Source organism: Chrysochloris asiatica, unplaced genomic scaffold (genome assembly GCF_000296735.1).
Source record: "Chrysochloris asiatica unplaced genomic scaffold, ChrAsi1.0 scaffold00028, whole genome shotgun sequence".
In the NCBI taxonomy this organism is placed as follows: Eukaryota; Metazoa; Chordata; class Mammalia; order Afrosoricida; family Chrysochloridae; genus Chrysochloris; species Chrysochloris asiatica.
Genome location: NW_006408546.1, coordinates 25,710,121 through 25,723,816, shown reverse-complemented (window position 1 = coordinate 25,723,816; position 13,696 = coordinate 25,710,121).

The following is a 13,696-nucleotide window of genomic DNA, read 5'->3' as shown; positions in this document are numbered from 1 at the left end:
CTATGCTGAGTTCGTTTTGTTTGTGGGTTTTCTTTTTTTCCCACTTTTTTTTAGTTATTATTGTGAATTGAGTGATTAGTCTACATGGGGAACATCTGCTTTACACTCATTGTTTCATTGCAGTGAGTACAATCTCCCCCATGCACCACCACTCAATAGTGTTTGTTTGTCTTCCCTCTGTTGTTGTTGGTGGTGGGTTTTTTTTTTTGGCGGGGGGAGGCATATGCAAAAGCACTTAGGAATATATAAACATTTAAACAACCAAAGGGTACGTTCTGCAAGCCTGCCTCCTAGCTGCCAGCACACAGCCTTTCTCTTCCCATGAATCTAGAGTCCTCAGCTACTCTATCTCTTCATGTCATCATCTTTGCCGCCATCTCTGATGTTGTTGCTAGTCTGGGTAAGATCCCATGTTCGGCTCATGCTCTTTTCCCTTGATGGTCCTGGAGTCTTCTGTTCCTGGACTGTAAGATCAACCCCTTTTTGTTACAAAACTTCTACCTTTACAATTGTGACAGTCTCAATTAGTCATGATACCAATTACTCACTATTAAATCATGAGAATCTTAAAGGGATATAGTTTTTTACTACAGGTGTCTATTCACAAAACTTTTAAGACATAATTGTCATTGTTGTTGTTAAGTGCTGTTGAGTCGATTCCGACCCATAGCGACCCTATATAGGGTTTCCGAGGAGCAACTGGTGAGCTTGAACCGCCGACCTTGCAGTTCAAATGGCTTTTCAGTCTGGCGCATTAACCCACAGTGCCACACCAGGACTTCTAATTATCATAGGAAGATGCATTTATTCACATCAACTATGAAATACGATTTTTTGTGGAAGTTAAATTTATTCTCTTATACTACAAATAAACACAAAACCCTGTGGTGATTAGCTCATAGTCTCAGAACAGACCCAACAAACTATTAATTTACCTAATATAATATAATAGATATATCCCTGGTGGCACAATGGGTTAAGCTTTGGGCTGCTAACCTCAAGGTTGGTAGTTCTGTAGTCTCAGAAGCCTTAAGGAGCAGTGCTACTCTGTTGGAAGGGACTTGGCATATATATCATTGTTGTTGTTGCTATGTGCTGTGGAGTCATCTTTACAGGAGCAGAAAGCCTCATCATTCTCCAACAGAACAACTGGTAATTTTGAACTGCTGACCTTGTGGTTCGCAGCCCGATTCGTAACCACTACGTTACCAGAGCTCCTTATATATACAATGGTGAGTCAAAATTATGTGAGCTCTGGCTGTAGAAATTCTTTTAATTAACTTTTGGAAAAGACAAGTACATTTCTGACATAAATCTCTTGCTTTTCAACACACTGTGTCCATCTGTCTACAAGCTTTCACATTCTCTTATTAAAAAATGTTTTAGGCTGAGCTGGGAGCCACGAATGCACCGCTGTCTTCACTTCTTTATCAGAGGTAAATCTTCATCCTTGAAGGGCTGTTTTCAGGGGACCAAACGACGGAACAATATCAGGACTATAGGGAGGATGTTTTAACACCTCAAAATGAAGATTTTGCTGTGTGTCAACAGTGTGGGCTAAGGTTGTATGGACATGCATTGTCATGCAAGATCACAACACCCTTATATAGAGTCTTCTGTGTCTGATCTGACATTTAGGCTTCAGTTCTTCAGTGAGCATCTCACTAATGTGCACTGTTGATTGTTGAACATTTTTCCTGATAGTGATCCAATACTGGCCCTTGAGAATCCCAGAAAACTGTAAGCATCAGTTTTCCAGCTTATGGCTGACTTTTGAACATTTCCTTGATGGGCAATTGAGGATGTTTTCATTTCTTACTCTGCTGCTTATTCTCAGGCTCATAGTGATGAATCCATGCCTTATCACCAGTAATGAATTTTTTTAAAGAACGCTTTTCCTTCCTTCGAGCATCAGTCCAGGTTTTGTTTTCAGATGTCCAAACACTTCTCTTTATGCTCTTCCATGAGTTTCAATGCCCATCTCACATAAACTTTTTGAAACCTAAGACTGTTATGGATTATTTCATAGACAGAGCCATAGCTTGTTTACAAAGGATTTGCCACATTACCCACTGTCACTGGTTTATTCAACAGAATCATTTCACGTGAACACTCAATGTTGCCATCAGCTGTGGATATGGACAGGTGTTTTAATGTTACCAGAGTGAAGATAAATTTTTACTCACCTTGTTTATTTGATGCTGTGGAGTCCTGGTGTGTGGCTCTGTGGGTTAATGCGCTGGACTGCAAAGTCAATTTAAACCACAAAGTCTGCAATTCAAGCTCACCAGCTGCTCCTTGGAAACCCTATATGCGGTCGCTATAGGTCAGAACCGACTCTATGGCACTTAACAACAACATATGTGGTGCTGTAAGATAAAGCACTGGACTGCAAGGTGGGTTTGAACCACAAGGTCAGTGGTTCAAGTTTGCCAGCTGCTCCTTGGAAACTCTACATGGGGTTGTTATGAGTCAGAACTGACTTGAAGGCACATAGTTACATAGCTGTATATTGCTAAGGGGATAAAACCACTAAGTGCTAGATTTTAGCCAAAAGGTTGGCAATTCAGAACATCCTCAGAAGACAGGCCTAGCAGTCTGTTTCTGAAAGTCGACAGCTGTGACAACCCTGTGAAGTTCTACACTACTTTCGGAATGTGCATGCCCGTGTGGTGTCATGGTTTCCTGTTCTCTTCCTTCCATTTCACCTCAGACGATGTCTCTTCAGTGATACCTTTTCTGGCTTACCTGCCCAAAACTGGACCACCTTTGGAATTTCTCTCCAGTATTTTATTGATTTCAAGGAGGTTTACACATTGAATTTGGTTCCTATTTAGCAACTTTTATAATTTTCAAAATCTGTCAACATTTTCATGATTCCCTTTCTGTTTATTCTGTTTCGTTGATCTAGCTTCCCTTCTCCTCCTTGAATGGTGGTGGTGGTGATTGTGTGCCGTTCAGTCGGTTCCAACTCATAGCCAACCTGTATAGGGTTTTTGAGGCTGTATATCTTTACAGGAGACTCATCTTTCTCCCATAGAGAAACTGGTAGATTCCAACTACTGACCTGCTCAACTCATAATCCACTCTGCTACCTGGATGACTTTTCCCACCTTGAGTAGATTTACTTATTTTCTTTGTGATTACTTTGAAAAAGAGGAAGACCCCCAGTGACATGGATTGGCATCTCTTCTTAAGTTTTAAACAGTCTGTTATGTATTGATATTGCCGTGACAAGCTACCCATACAGAAGTTCTATAGCTATAACATGTATTCCCTTTTTATGTGTTTAAATTGCCATTAAATGCAGACTGAGACCTCTGGGCCCCTCCTTTTAGTTTGGTAGCTTTATTGTACTTCTGAGAATTCTTTATGTTGAATGGTACCTGGAAAATGCTGTTTTGGGTCTCAAGTTGTTTGATGTCACTAGTTCTTTTCTGCCCAAAGGACTCCCTTTGATAGATCTTTAAGATCCCTTAACTACAGATTATCTCCACTACTCATCTGTCAGTTTGTTGTACTGTGGTGGCTTGTGAGTTACTGTGATTCTGGAAGCTATGCCACAGGTATTTTAAATACCAGAAGGGTCACCCAGGGTGGACAGGTTTCAGATGAGTTTCCAGATGAAGACAGACTAGGAAGGAGTGACCAAGTACTTCTGAATATTTAGTCACTGAAAACCTTATGAATAGCAGACAGATACACAAATATAGTGCTGGAAAATGAGCCCCTCAGGTTGGAAGGCACTCAAAATTCAATTGGGAAAGAGATGCCTCCTTAGAGTAGAGTTGACCATGATGACATGAATGGAGTAAACCCTGAGGTATCTTCATTTGCTGATGGGGCACATCTCAAAATGAAGAGAAACAGATATAAACATCAATTAATAATCAGAATGGAATGTACAAAGTATGAATTTGGGAGAATTGGAAGTTGTCAAAAATGAAATGGAGTGTATAAACATCCATATCTTAGGCATTTGTTGTTGTCAGGTGCCATTGAGTCAGAACCGACTCATATCAACCCCATGCACAGCAGAATGAAACAATGTCTGATCCTGGGCCAACCTCACTACCGCTGGCACACTTGATTCCATCAATGATGCCACCTGGCTGGTCCATCTCGTTGGGGGTCTTCCTCTTTTTCTCTGACCCTCCACCTTACCCAGCATGACATCCTTCTCCAGCGACTGTTCCCTCCGGACAATATGTCCAAAGTATGAGAGACGAAGCTTAGCCATCTTGGCCTCCAAGGAGCACTCTGGCTGCACTTCCTCCAAAACAGGTCTATTGGTTCTTTTGGCAGTCCATGGCACTTTCAATATTCTTCTCCAACACCACAACTCAAAGGCATCAATTCTTCTATGATCTTCCTTATTCACTGTCCAGCTTTCACATCCATATGAGGTTATTGAAAATACCATGGCTTGGGTCAGGCACACTTTAGTCCTCAAGCTGACATCTCTGCTCTTCAATACTTCAAAAAGTTCCTGTGCAGCAGATTTGCCCAATGCAATACGTTGTCTGATCTCTTGACTGCTGCATTAAGGAGCTGAAATGGATGGGTATTGGTCATTTTGAATCTGACAACCACATGGTTTACTATGCCGGGTATGACAAATTGAAGAGGAAAAGTCTTGCATTCATTGTCAAAAAGAACATATCCAGATCAGTCATGAGATATAATACTTTCTGTGATAGGACAATATCCATGTGCCTAAAGAGAAGACCAGTTAATACCACCATTATTCAAACGGACACACCAACCACTAAAGCCAGTGAGGATGAAATAGAAGAATTATACCAACTTCTTCAATCTGAAATTGATCAATCATGCAATCAAGATGTATCAATCATTACTAGTGATTGGAATGCAAAGGTTGGAAACAAAGAGAAAGAATCAGTAGTTGGAAAATATGGCCTTGGTGATAGAAATAATGCTGGAGATCACATGATAGAATTCTGCAAAACCAATGATTTGTTCATTTCAAATACCTTATTTCTACAGCATAAGAGTTGATGATACACATGGACCTCACCAGATGGAATACACAGAAATAAAATTGACTACATCGGCAGAAACATATGATGGAAAAGCTCCATATCATCAGTAAAAACAAGGCCAAGGCCAATTGTGGAACAGACCATCAATTGCGTATATGCAAATTCAAACTGAAGCTGAAGAAAATGAAAACAAGTCCACGAGAGCCAAAGTGTGACCTTGAATATATTCCACCTGAATGTAGAGATCATCTGAAGAACAGGTTTGATACATGACACACTAAAGACCCAAGACCAGAAGAGTTGTGGAATGACATCAAGAACATTGAACTAGAAGAAAGCAAAATGTCATTAAGAAGACAAGAAAGAAGGAAAAGATCAAAATGGATGTAAGAAGAGACACTGAAACTTGCTGTCAGTGTAGAGATGCTAAATCAAATGGAAGAAATGAACAGAACATTTCCAAGATCATCTCAAGAAGACAAAGTCAAATATTACAACAAAATGTGTAAAGGTCTGGAGTCAGAAAACAAAAAAGGATGAACATACTGAGCATTTCTCAAGCTGGGGGAACTGAAGAAAAAAATCAAGCCTTTACTTTAGTTATTGAAGGATTCTCTGGGCAAACTTTTGATTGATGTAGAAAGTATCAAAAGAAGATGGAAGGAATACACAGTCACTGTACCAAAAGGAAATGGTTGATGTTCAACTGTTTCGAGAGGTAGCATATGATCTAGAGGCAATGATCCTGAAGGAAGAAGTCCAAGGTGCATTGAAGGAATTGGCAAGGAACAAAGCACCAGGAATTGATGGAATAAAAATTGAAAATTTTTAAGAAAGTGAGGCAATACAGGAGGCACTCATCCCTGCCAAGAAATTTGGAAGAAAACTATCTGGCCAACTGATTGGAAAATATCTGTATTTGTGCCTATTCCAAAGAGAGGTGACCCATTGGAATGTGGAAATCATCTGATAATCTCTTTAATATCCCATGTGAGTAAAGTTTTACTAAAGATAATAGAGAAATGACTGCAATCATACATTGACAGAGAACTTCTAGAGCTTCAAGCCAGATTCACAAGAGGACGTGGAACGATGGATATCATTGCTGATGTTCAGTGGACCTTGGCTGAAAGCAGAGGATATCAGAAAGTTGTTTATCTGTGATCAGAAAGTTGTTTACCTGTGACTACACAAAGGCTTTCAGTTGTGTGGATCATGACAAGCTATGGACAGCATTGTGAAGTATCAGTATACCGGAACAGTTAATTGTGCTCATGAGGAATCTGTACCTAAACCAAGAGGCAGTTGTTTGAACAGAACATGGGAACACTGAATGGTTTAAAACTAATAATGGTTGTATTATTTCACCATACTTACTCAACCAGAAGCTGGTTTCTATGAATAAAAACGTGTCATCAGGATTGGAGGAAGACTCATTAACAACCTGCGATATGCAGATGATACAACCTTGCTTGCTGAAAGTAAAGATGACTTAAAATATTTAGTGATGAAGATCAAAGAGCACAGCCTTCGGTATGGATTATATCTCAATGTAAATGAAACAAAAATCCTCACCACTGGAACAATAAGCACCATTCTTATTAACAGAGAAAAGATTGAAGATATCAAGGACTTCATTCTTCTAGGATCAACTATCAGCACTCATAGGTGCAGCAGTTAAGAAATCAGATGACGTATTGCATTAGATAAATCTGCTGCACAAGACCTTTTTAAAGCATGAAGAGCAAAGATGTCAGCTTGAGGACTAAGGTGCATCTGACCCAAGCCACGATATTTTCAATAACCTCATATGCATGCGAAAGCTGTACAATGAATAAGGAAGACCATAGAAGAATTGATGCTTTTGAGTTATGGTGTTGGAGGAGAATATTGAAAGTGCCATGGGCTGCCAAAAGAACCAACAGATACATGTTGGAAGAAATACAAGCAGAGTGCTCCTTGAAGGTCAGGATGGCCAAATTTCATCTCTCATCTTTCGGACATCTTGTCAGGAAGGACCAGTCACTAGAGAAAAGACATCATATTTGGTAAACTGGAGGGTCAGAGAAAAAAAGTAAGACCCCCCCAAATAGATAGATTGGTAAAATGGCAGCAATAATGGGCCCAAATGTGGCAAGAATTGTGTGGTTGGCCCAGGACCAGCAGTCTTTCATTCCACTGTTCATAGGGTCACTATGAGTTTGTACCAACTCTTTGGCAGCTAACAACAACAACAAATTATCTTAGTTTCACCACTCTATTTAAAAATAGTTTTTCAGGATGTAAAATTCTTAGTTATGAATTCCTTTTCTTTCTTTTCATGGTTTTATATATGTTATTTTGCTACCTTTCTGTCTGCTGCTTTTTGCTGAGAATCAGTGCTTAGTTTCACTGTTGCTTTTCTGTAGGAGATATTTCTTTCTCATCAATTGTTTCAGGATTCTTCCTTAGTCTTTTGTTTTGGGTTCATTATGTTATATCATAAATTTAATTATGTTATGTCTTGGTACCTTTCTTTTGGGGTCTAACTTGAATGTGGTTTGTTGAACTTTTTGAATACAAATCTTCTCATCTTTTATGATATTAGGGAAGTTTTCTGTAAATAATTCTTGCAAAATTCTCTTTGCATTTTCTCTCTCTTCCTAATTGTGTATTCCTATTATGCATAAATTGTACCTTTTTTAGTGCCCCAAATAACTTTTAGGTTCATTTTCTTTCACTCTTTTATCTGGTTGCTCCTCAAACAGATTAGTAATAAGAGGTTTGTCCTCTGTTTTGATGATTATTCCTTCCTCGTATTCAATGCTACTTCTGTGTCATTTCATTGGGTTACCTGTTGCTGATATTTTATAGTTAATCTTCTGGATTTCTATTTGCTTTTGTAAGATTTCTAATTGTATCCTTTTGTTGTGTTTTTGTCCTGATAATTTTTCCCTGGATGTTCCTGGTATTTTGTCTTTCTCCCCCTTGAATCTCTTTGAGAATTTTTTTTTTTTTAATTTATATGTTTTTTAATTCCTCAAAGGTAATTATATCACCCTGTCTTCCTCAGGAAGGTATTCTGCTCCTTTGTTTCACTCACTTGTTTGAACTCAGGCCCCCTCACACCCATCTTCCTGCTTCTTTGTATCATTATCTGATGTCTCTGAGGTATTAAGTTGAGTAGAGGTGGAACTATAGATTTTTTCCTGATGCTGGTGACCAGAGTTGGTTGGTCAGGGTTCTTTACAGTCCTTGTAGGACCACCTCTCTGGGTTGATGTTAGCAGTTAATATCCTTTGTAGGTGAGGGCAAGACATCCTCCAACACACTGTGAAGGCATGCTTTCTTCTATGCATGCATGGATTGGCATCTGAATAGATCAGTGACTTCCATTGTGTGTTCAGTCAAACTGCCAGAAGTGTCCAGGTGTGGATGTGAGGTTGCAGCTGGATGGATATAAGACTAAAGAACTAAGATCTCCTCCTCATCACTAGGCACAAGTGGTACTTAGTGAACACTTATTGGGATATTATGGGCATTGCTTCTGAGGTGATGATATTGGCAGGCTGACTACTGGTTGTGGGTGCAGGGCATGTTTTCACCAGTTGCTAATAAGTTACAGGCACTGTTTATATGCTTTGATGGTTATTAGGTAGTCAGGATGAGTTTATGGGTCAATGGCTTCTGGGCAGGTGGCATAGGAGATCAGACCATTAGCTGGGAGGGGTAGCAGAAGGGATGTGCAGCATCTGTTTTGGGGTGGGCGGGACAAGAGTACATACCACCAGTCATGGGGAGAGTTGGGTGGCAGGGGTGTGCAAGTGAGACTGGGTGGGGCATGACTCTAGTTGCCAGTTGGTAGTATGTCAGCATATTGCTGATCGCTGAGCATACAGGAGCATGTGTCCTGTCTGTGCGTGTCAGGCAATGAGGGAGCAAGCACTACTATTTGGGGCAGCAGGGTAGTGGCAGGTGTGGACTTAAACTGTCAATCAGCAGGGTGACAGGGATGGGGTACATGCTGTTTGGTTCATAGTGGCGAGGGCACTGACCCCCAGGGCATGTATGCAATGGTGATCAGGAATGTGTGCCACCAATTGCCAGGGATATGGGTGCATAACATGCATTCCACAGGAGTTCATGCCTCTGGCTATTGGGAAAGCAGATGGTAGCAGGTATGACTGCATGCAATGAGAGTGGCGGTGCCTGACACATGATCTGGTGGAGCACACACCATTGGCCATAGGGAGAGTGGGGTGGGGATGGGTGCTGTAATACATTGTCAAGTACCAGGACAAAAAGAGGAAGTGTGTAACATGACCCATGGGAGTGTGTACTGTTGGCTGCCAGAGCCTGGAGTACAGTGGGAGGTATGGTGGTCTGGATGTATGCACCACTGGTAGTCTGGCTAGCAGTACAGGAATGTGTACCATGGGCTGACAGGTAGAGAAGGAGCATTGGGGAAGCCACTGTTTATAGGGTGTATGCGGATGACAAGACACACATCTCGGTACATCTCTGGTCACTGGGAAAGGTGATGAGAATAGGGAAAATCATACTCGTCTTGTCTCTTGTCACTGGTGTGGGCACCAGCACAGTCCTTGCCAAATGCAGCCAGTGGTCAGGACCTTGTCCTAATCTAATGCCAACAGGAAGTGGGCTGTCCAGAGTCCTGTGCTCCCAGCCTCATTCCATGGATGCTTCTCCTTGTCAGCTCCTCAGCCCAGATGCGAGACTCTACTGCTAGTGAAGATTTCTATCCCATTTTTCTGGCTTCCCTTTGCACTGTGATCACCACTGTGATCACATTTTTCTGGCTTCCCTTTGCACCCTGATGTTTTCCCAAGCCTTCCTGAACTTTCCTTCCTGGTTCATATTCAGCTTACCTTGTTTCCTTCCAGATTTGTCTACATTGGATCTGCCTCCTGTTTGGGGTTTCATGAGGTTGCCTTCCTACATTCCTTTACCTGGGAATACTGCTTGCTTTTCCTGACTATGAGTACACTGTGCTAAGCCAGCTGGCAGGGCATCTACAATTCGTATTTCTCCTTGTTTGTGGTTTTCATCTAGTTTCTCTTTTTCATTTAGTGTTCAATCTAAGTCTTCATACTTCTGTTTGCTGCTTGGGTTCCAAGCCTGTCATCTGTAATCTGTTTCACTTGTTTTCTTGTGCCTTTTTGGTATGGGAATGGCATGGTATGTCTTATTAAACCACCATCTTGCTCTGCTTCTCCCACCTGTTAATTTTCTCTTGCTTAAGATCTTGTTTGATGTCTACATTGCATTTATGGCAAAGTAGAATTGTTGTGCTTATATATCTGTTATGATGGTGGGAATCTTTCTCATATTTATTTTTCTTATTATTATGGTTTTGAGTGTAGTAACTTTGTCTACACTTACCTGTTCATCTGGAGTCCTGGTGTGGCATTATAGGTTTATCACAGCAGTACTAATCACAAGTCAATAGATCAAACCCACCAGCCACTCCTTGGAAACCCTATAAAGGGTCACTATTAGTAAAAATTGACTCGCAGTTGCTTAACAACAACAGTCTGTTCATCTTTCCTGTCTACCTATATATCCACTTGTAGATTAATGTTTATTATTACCAAAAATGTATAATTTTATATATAATAGCTTTACTTTTCTTGTCTGTAACTCTTGTGGACTTTACTGTGTCTCTTGTACTTTATGATTGCAACTTGGTACATGAAGGGGATTCACTACATATCTGCTGAGTAAATGAAGTAATAATGATAGGTTTCATAATGTTAGATTAATTTTAATAATGACAGCTTCATTGCACTCTTTCTAAGCGTTAGCTTTTAAGCATAGTAAATGTGTATAATATATGTACTGAAATCAGACATTTCCTACAACAACACCACAGAAAAGGTGATTATTTCCACTGTGTAGATGAGTAAGTAGTTGCAGGGTGATTAAATAATTTATGCAATGTCTTAGTTACCTTGAGTTGCTATAACAGAAATACTAAAACTGAATAGATTAAACAAATAGAATATTATCCTTTCACAGTTGAGGAAGCTGGAAGTCCTAATTCAGGATGCCAGCTCTAGGGGAAAGTTTTCTTTCTCAGTTTGCTCTGTTGGAGAGTTCTTGTTTCCTTTCAGTATCTGAGGGCCTGGTGTTCCTTGAAAATCTTCATGTTTCTTAACACCATCTTCCCCTGGGTCTAGGAAGCTCCCAGGATAGGAACCCAAAGGGCACCCTCTGCCGGAGCTCTTCTTTCTTGGTGGTAATAGGTTCCTCTGATCTCTGCTATCTTAGTGTATATATATTTGTTGTTGTTGTTGTTAGGTGTCATCGAGCCGGTACCGACCCATAGTGACCTTATGCACAACAGAACAAAACAATGCCCGATCCTGGGCCAACCTCACTACTGTTGCCACGCTTGAGTCCATCAATGCTGCCACTTGGCCAATCTATCTCATTGGGGGTCTTCCTCTTTTCCTCTTACCCTCCACCATACCAAATATGATATCCTTCTCCAGTGACTGCTCCCTCCTGACAATATGTCCAAAGTATGAGAGACGAAGTTTGCCGATCTTGGCCTCAAAGGAGCATTCTGGCTGCACTTCTTCTAAAATGGATCTATTGGTTCTTTTGGCAGCCCATGGCACTTTCAATATTCTCCTCCAACACCATAACTCAAAGGCATCAATTCTTCTACGGTCTTCCTTATTCACTGTCCAGCTCTCAAATGCATATGAGGTTATTGAAAATATCATGGCTTGGGTCAGGTGCACCTTTGTTCTTAAGCTGGCATCTTTGCTCTTCAGCACTTTAAAAAGTTCTTGTGCAGCAGATTTGCCTAATGCAATACGTTGTCTGATCTCTTGACTGCTGCTTCCGTGAGGGTTGATTTTTTTTTTATGCAAGAAGAGTAAAGTCCTTAACAACTTCAATCTTTTCTCCATTGATAAGAATGTTGTTTATTGGTCCAATGGTGAGGATTTTTGTTTTCTTTACAAGGAGATGTAATCCATACTGAAGGCTGTGCTCCCGTAAAGATTTACAACCTCAGAAACCCTACGCAGGGTCTCTATGAGTCAGAACCAACTCCACAGCACATAACAATAACAACAACAACACCTCATTTTGGTGGCATTGAACTGGTCCCATTAATGAGTTTAATTACTTAGAATATTTTCTGAAGCAAGACGTCTTCCTGTCTGATTCACATAACATCTCTCCATGTAAACCGTTAAGGTCATATTGAGATGCCAACAATCACTGTGAAATGTGTATTTTAATAGGCATTTCAACTGCACAGAACACAAGAAGAATTCTGAAACAACAGAATCCCAATGTTTGCAGAAGCTAGTCAAAATGATGTTTTTATTTATCCCCCCAAGAACTCTAAGCCCCTTGGCCTGTTTTAATCTTGGCTCATTAAAAGTTAATATCATTTGGATTGACACTATTAGTTTTGTTTCTGGCCACCTCATTGAACCAGTTTGTGCTGGGTTTCTGTGCACCAAGTGTATGGGACACGTGGGTGTTTTTGCCTTCCCTACATTCAATTTGCAAATGTAGCTGGGAGTAATAAATAGCTTATTGTTGATAAATGGTATCATTATAAAGAAATACAGATTCAAGTGTCATCCACAAAATGTATGCCAGTGATTTGCTGTTGGGTAACACAGGAATGTCAGGAGGTAACAAAGAGAGATTGCTATGCCGAAGTCATTACCCAGCCTAAGGGAGGAGCCTTAAACATTAATACTTGAACTCAGAATGTATCAGAAACTTGTTCAACAGGCAAACTTTATGAAGGGAGGAAGTGGAAGCTTAATAAATCCACATTTCTCTAACATATACTTCAAAAGACTATTAATGCTCAGAATTTCCATCCTAAATGTTTAATTCATCCTATCTGACATTGTATTCAGTAGAATTATGATCTAGAGAATTGTTAACACTGGAAGGGGTGGAGATAGGGGAGGGATGAGCTAAAGTAGGGAAGGAAATGGAGTAGAAATTAGAATTTTTAAATTGAGGAGTGATATTTATATATACTATAGACAGCTTGCTGAGTTGTTACTAACATTTTCTTTGGGCCCCACAATTAATTAAATTATCATTTTTTTTTTAATGTCTCCCCATTACCTTCTTGCCTGCATGGTTTCTGCTGAGAGATCAGAGCTTAATCTGATTTGCTTGCACAAAGTATGTAATACTTCTCTTGTCCCTAGCTGCTTTTAGGATTCTCTCCTTGTCTTTGACTTTGGAGAGCTTGATTATATTGTATCTTGGTGATTTTCTTCTGGGGTCTATCCTTCCTGGGGTTCATTCAGCTTCTTAAATCCTTATCTTCTCATCCTTCAGGATGTTTGGGAAATTTTCTTCCAGAAGATCCTCAACTATCTCCTCTGTGGACTTCTCTGATTCTTCCTGCTGCAGAATGCTAATGATTCTTAAGTTATTCCTCTTCATGTTGTCCAACATGAATCTTAGACTCTCTTCAGATTTTTAAAATCCCTTTTTTCTGTTTGTTCTTCTATCTTAGCTGTATTGAGAGATTTGTCTTCGGGTCGCTGGTTCTGGCTTCCATCTCTTCCATTCTACTCCTTTGCCCTTTCATTGTATTGTCTATTACTAATATTTTATTATTAATCATTTGGACCTGTTTTTGCAGGTTTTGGATTGTTACCAATGCTGTATCTATATTGTTTGATTGCTCCTGTAGC